Source organism: Euprymna scolopes, chromosome 8 (assembly GCF_053919585.1).
Source record: "Euprymna scolopes isolate OS-2025 chromosome 8, ASM5391958v1, whole genome shotgun sequence".
NCBI lineage: Eukaryota > Metazoa > Mollusca > Cephalopoda > Sepiida > Sepiolidae > Euprymna > Euprymna scolopes.
The window spans coordinates 89,303,799-89,311,298 of NC_136489.1; positions in this window are offsets into that span (position 1 = coordinate 89,303,799).

The window sequence follows — 7,500 nt, forward strand, 5'->3', positions numbered from 1 at the left end:
AGATCAACTCTTTCAACTTTGACATTTTCTCATCCTAATTATTTCGCCTCAAAATGATTAAAATTCTTGTCGAATGTTTGAATACCCGGTATGTATAAATTTCAAATTTCTCTACCCAAACTTAGCTGTGTAGTTTCTAGATACCGCAAATGCCAAATCTTTTGAACTTTGACCCGTTGGCAGCTCACATTTTCGACCCAAACCGATTAAAAAGTTAGCCTTATGTCTGAATACCCTTTATGTAAAATTTCAAATGTTTAGTCTAAATTGGCTGAGTAATAAGGCAGATACAGATGAGATCTAATTTTATTAACTTGACCCCAATTTTGACCCCTAAATATTTTTATTTTTGGGGGGCTCAAATTAAATAAAAATGTTTGATCCATGACCAAGTTTCCTACATTTAAAATTTCAAGAGTTTAGACCAAAAATTGGCGGAGGAGTTTGGTAGAGTTGGCAAAGCTCTAATCGTTGAACTTTTACCCACTGACAGCTAAATGTCTGGTCATAAACCGATTAAAAAGATTTTCCCATATCTCAATACTTCCTATGTCATATCTCGAGTCTCTCAACCGGAAATTGACAGAGTTATTTGGTAGAGAAAATGGAAACACACGCAGACAGACATTTTCACTTTTATACATATGTGTGTGTTAAAATTAAATACGTATGGTATCACTTTATGAACCAAATTATATCTTCAGATCAAAATATATATTTTACTTTAATATACGTATAGACCCCTTACTCTAATTTTGATAAAATATTTTTGAATAAAAATGTCTCATCAAAATCTTTCAATTACTTTGAAATTAAGGTTCATCTAAATTAATTCTTGTTTAATAATATTCGTTTCAATGTGTTTCATCTCTCAAATGTAAATAAAAAAAACAACAAAACAATATGGCAATTCAACCAATTATGATAATTCCTACCAACGAACACTTAGGGAATATTTATTAACTACCGTAACTCCATGAAATTCTCACCGTATATTCTACATCAATCCGTATAATTTACTGCTTTATAATTAAAAAAACAAACAATACATATCTGTCAGAGGAAATACAAAAGTTGTTCAAAAAGTAAAACACTTATTTCTGTTCACCAGGGTCTCTACAGTGCATATAGACTACAATGTAGTGGATACTAAGTCACTGCAACGAGGCATGTGAATTTTCCCCCACTCCACTGCGATGAGTCTCCGACTAGAGCTAATGATGAATAGATTCGATTGAAGAATATGCGATTTCTTTGATTTCGATGACAATAAAATTATGGAAAATTCAATCGCCGTCAACGGCTAGTATCACTGTGATTTAATAATATTTATCAATATATATATATATATATATATATATATATATATATATATATATATATATATAACTATATATATATATATATATATATATATATATATATATATATATATATATATATAGTTATATTGTTATGTGCCGGATCACTCTTTCAGCTCGGATTTGGTTGTTTAGATTAAAGAAAAATAGACTTCGCAAAACAATTTTCATATTTTGAAATATAAAAATAAGTCTCTGCTCGCAATCTATCTTTTTCATACTCTATCCGGCTGCATGTTTCAGTTATATTCCCTTTTTATTCATTATAGATTATTTTTTAAATATTATATAGTAAATACATTATTCATTTTTAATTTTCTACTTTCTGTATTACCTTCGATTATTAATAAGAGAGAAGTAAAGATCTAACGAGAATAATAACACTTAGTTTGATAGATTCAAGATTACTTGAAATCGGAAGATCGAACATCATGGAATGGAGAATTGTGAATGAAAGATATTTAATGAGATATAAGTGGCTTTTGGGTGGATTGAAATTTGTGCTTAATAAATGTTAATCCTTTTAAATCTTACAAAAATTAATCCTCAGCCTGATGTCTAATTTAGCATGCATTTTGTGTTATTAAAATATTCAAGTTCGCATGTGTTAAAGTAATGTGGTATAATTAACGGAATTGGGAAGTTTCACAAACCAGCGTCGCTGATATTTGTATAGACTAAAAGGAAATGACAAATATTGTAGAATTGTTCATGAACAACACCGGCGCAGAAGAAAGCGACTTTTAATCTTATTGCAGTACATCGCCCAGCAAAGTGTAATCAATTGAATAAAAAGAGGCACGGGAGGGTTTGGGCGAGAACCAACTGCGGCACGGCGTTGCCGTCTCTTGGCACACGAACGCCAAGATGAAAGAATAATCCATCAAATTCTAGTGACTTAGGAGTTTAACGACCAATGCTGTATTCTTACTGCTCGAACCAACACGCCAGCACCAATGCGAGCCGGGCGATCCATCATATGCAAAGAGTCAAACAAGGGGGACGACCGAGCTGTGATCCGCTCATACCTCTCACATACATGCCAAGAAAGAAATGTGAAATTCAGCAGATGTAACGAGAGGTGGAAGCAAAAATAACTGATTTGTTGGTCACTCAGGTAATCAGGTAGAATATGATGAGCAAAGAAACAGTCGAACGTTGTACACGTATTGTCAAACCAAAGACCGGAATGAAAACCACCGTATTCAACCTCAAACTGTAAGATAGAAATGATTTGTAAAGTCAACAATAGTAAAACACGGTGACTCATATCTTTTCCTTACTAGTTCGTAACTATTTATCAAGGTCAGTAACTACTCGAGTATGAGTTTAAATGAGACGGAATGATTATTCACCGTAAATTAGGAAAAAATATTAGACTGCTAACATTGAACAATGTTATAAAGTGCGTTTGCTTATTACTTTCTTATGAACATCTCTCCAAACAAGGCATGAAGCCACTTGATGTAAAAAGCTAAAAGATGGCAATTTAAAAGTAAAAAAATCTAACCAATAATACATGTTATATAAATAGATTCCAACCCGTAAAACCCGTAAAAGATGTGAAAATGTGTAAACCCATAAAAGATGTGAAAATATGTAAACCCGTAAAAGATGTGAAAATATGTAAAACCAGTAAAAGATGTGAAAATATGTAAAACCTGTAAAAGATGTGAAAATATGTAAACCAGTAAAAGATGTGAAAATATGTAAACCAGTAAAAGATGTGAAAATATGTAAAACCTGTAAAGATTCAAACCCGTAAAACCTGTAAAAGATGTGTAAATATGTGTGTGTATGTATACATAAACACATACATATTTACAAATCTCTTTTTTCTCTCTCTTCAGTGTGTATATGTGTGTGTGTTTGTGCATGTGTGTAGCGGTTTTGATTTGTTCTTTACTAAATATGTTAATCTTGTATTATTGTATTTTTGTGTTCATGCACGCTCAATGATATCGTCGTATTTTATGACATCGTTTTAAACGGTGTAAGGCATAAGAACTTTTTCTTATCCTCATTAAGTGAATAACGTCGTCCTTTAAAGCCGAGAGAAGTAGGGTAATCATGGATGACGTCCCAAACTGATGACTTAATCGGAGAAAAAGAGTTTAGTAAACGTTTACAGAGCATGACAGTTCATGTCACCCTTACACCAAGTGGCTTCACGCCTTTCCTGGAGCGATTTGCATTAACTCTAATACTTAAGCTTATCGTTATAATAAATATCAGCAAGTATGTTTACACCATACTTAAGCTGTAGAATTGTAAACGTTGTTTTGAGCAGAGAGTATTACAAACGTTAACGTTTACAGTGTGTTTCATTATTAAATTTTTATGGACATCTCTCCAGACAAGACATGAAACCACTTGATATAAAAAGCTAAAGTTTGACAATTTTAAGGTAAAATATCTAACCAATGATAAATGTTATATAGATAGATTCCAACCCATAAAACCGCTCTTTGTCAGAAACACACACACATGAACACGCAAACACAACTTTCTTTTTTTTACATAGAATGTACAAAAAAAGTTTCATAATAACAAATACAAATTAAGAGTACAAATTTAGTATTTTGATATGTCCACGCAGCAAATACCAAACGAGGAAAAATAAAACAAAACCTAGAACGAAAAGGAAACCGAATAACAACAACAACAACAACAAAAAACATAGGCCGCGTGTTGCTATAGTAGACGGCATTTTTTATTACTTACTGTTTCTATTTCCTTAATATAACTAAATATATCTAACTGTTCATTCGTTTGTCATACTACAAAAAGCTAACAATACTATATTCATATATTTGTGTCATAAATAGTGATGGCTATATAATAAAACAAGTTTGAATAAAATTGTGAAATTACTATTAGCAAATTAGAATACATTTCCTTCTATGATAATTGAAATGTCTTCTGGAATAAAAAAAAACTAACAAATGAAATGAAAAACTGTTGCTTGCTATAGTAAATACATCAATGTTTTAACAGATTGCTTTCTTGGTGTTGTGTGTACATTTTTCCCATTAACTTTTAGCGCCTTTGCGAATGCGTTTTTTTATTTTTTATAAAACGGAAAAAGGTTTCTAATTCCATTTTAAGTAAGAATAATTATCGTAGCCAATTACACCGGACAATCATTATATGAGTCAACGGGTAATGTGTCGGTTAGTGAAATGTTAAAGTTGTTTCTGTCTGTCTTTCTGGCGTTGTTTCACCCGGCGGCCTTCCACGTGAAATACCAACTTTCATAACGATTATGAATCACCATGTCTACTGGGTGATTTATAGTGCATTATATTTACACTGACAATATGACCCGGCGTTTTATAATTGAAGCTAATATATACAATCCTGTAGGCTAGTAAACTTTTCGCACCTATTTATATATTATTTGCCCTGGTATGGAGTAATTATATCTCTTGAACAGAGTAAAAAAAGAATCTCTAACTTAATATGATACTATTTGTCTCCCATCCTAAATCCTCTGTCGCATCGATGAAATGTTGTATCATTGTGCTATTTTAACAAGTACCTCGACGGAATTAGTTCTGATGAACTTACTGCACTTGTATCCCTCAAGGCAAGTGCCTTTGACGAAAACGACTAGCAGCATAATCCCACCTGTTCTTGTAGAAATTGTCATATGCCAGAGCTATATCTACTCCAGCAGCTTGGTTCCTTGAACCGCATGACTTAAGAATACTCAGCTCATTGTTTCGCTGACTGTACCACGATGTAGCAAATTAATTGTACTACACAGCATAATTATGTTGAAACACTAGCCCATGTAAGATCACTGAAATTAAGCAACGTTGAGCCTGTTGAGTAATAAAATGAGTGCCCATATGAGAATTCCACCTGTTGAATGTACTCAACGCTTATCTGGGCATTCTTTTTAGTCGTCCTGAACCTCTTCTTGCCACTGCACACAAGCAATGCTTATTGAGATGGTTTGGGATTGGGTAATCCTTGTATCATAATTACACGTGTAGCTAACTTTACATGATAATATACCATTGCATTTCCAAACTGAAAGAATATAACATAATCAGCCGGTTACTGGTGTGTGACCGACCCACGTGTTACACGAAACGTTTTAAAAACGGTCCCATGATGATGTGAAGATTGGTTAGTCAGTAGGGCCTTAGTATCAAGAGGAAAAGCATACCTGAGACGTTGGATGTGGCTGTGTGGCTCCTTCTCCTATAAAAACGTCTTGACCTTTGGTAGCATTCGGGTTGGAATCTTTCTTTTTCTCAGGGCCGCCTCATACTTTAATGAAGACATTTATGGCAGACATACAAAAAACGACACGCGACACAATTTATATATATATATATATATATATATATATATATATATATGTATATATAAATGGATGATATGTGAAAAATGTTATGCGATGTGTCGAAAGATACCATAGCAAAAAAAATAAATAAATAAAAAGGGGAAAAACAGATTTGATATTCCCGAAGCGCTTTTCAACCGACTCTCTTCAGGGGAATCGTCGGTAAATTGGTTAATTACTCAAAACCATGAATTGGTAAATAAAATATTGTAATTGTAAAGTGGTCGGAAAAAAAAGAAAAATTGGTTCACGGACGACCAAGAGTCATTAAATAACTGCAGTGAATGTTTTAACTGCCTTTGTTTGCAGAGAGAGGGACGTCGAGAATTGATGACAATAGTCTCTAGTACGTCGAGGTGGAAACGATGTCGTGCTCTATGTAAAATAGAAAAACTGTTATCAGAGTAGGGATCACGACACGTTCTCTTGTCCAACAAGTGGTCACCTATAGCAGACTCTTGCGCCTGTGAACTATATATATTATTATTTATATAATCTTAACTATTTATTTTACAAAAATATATATTACAATACAATATACAAATTATAATTATTTGTTACAATGAAAACTACACAATAGGTTCTTCAAAACTAACTAACCTACCGTAACTAGTGTTGAGGGAAGGGGCGCCTCCCTCATTTACGGAGAGACAGAAATATACGTGCTCACCTCATGGCTGTCCTGACAGATAGAGGTCGATAAAAGAAAGGGAATTATGGGGCTGCATTTCTGTGTATTCCTCCGCCTACGGCCAGATCACGCTCATGTAGGGGGGTTGATAACAATCAGGGCACTAAGATATAGTGCCACATCCCTCCCTATGCATCTGAAATTTATGAGTATTCATAAATTTCAGAAGTCCCTAATTTTCCGTGGATGGCGCGTCAACTAGCCGTCTCCATTGCAGTGAAGCAATTTATTTTTTACGCCAGGCACCTGATCGGCTAGTATACTGTTTCAAATACCAGAGAGAGCAATAATCCTTGCCCTCCATCGAGGCAGATAGAAAAAGCTTATTTTAACCAAGCCTGGGATTACGTGATTCATCACGCCGACATATACATATTTCAATTTAGTCTGTATCAACTTATCAGTTATTTTTATTACCATGAGTCGGAGTTACGTGACTTCATCTCTATTTTGATGATCACGACGGTTACTACATCAATTTACTCTTGTAATAGACAAAAAAACATTTAAAAACATCTACTACTACTACTGACTTTATTGCCTCCTTCGCCAACCAGTTTAGTTTATTTTAATAAGTCTGTGTTTGTGACCTCACCACAGGGAAGACGGTCACGCCGACTTATATTGATTCTGTTAGAGCAGGAAGTCTGCCGCTGAACGACTAATAGAACCATCAACCACGGAATATTTATTACTTGTTAAGTTTTTCTCGAAGTACAATAATATTATTCAATAATTAATTTAGGAAGGGCATCGGCCTTCATGAGTTAGAATACCCGATTAGGGCAAAAAACATTTTTCACCATGAAATTCAAACATTATTCCAAGCATTTGGTTCTTTAAGCGGCGACAAAGAACGAGCCAACTCAATTTTTCGCTTGGCTTATCCTCTACTTATTTGCCCAAATTCTTGAACAATCAGTAGCTGATTGGTCAGCCAATGGGGATTGCTGATTGATGGCTATTGTCGTAACAATCACTCTGGTTAGCCTCTGATTGGTTTAAGATAATCGGCGAATTAGTTGCAGTCATTGGGAGGGGCTATACGGAGCAATTCTGTGATTATCTAATTAATGATGTATAGCCGCCCA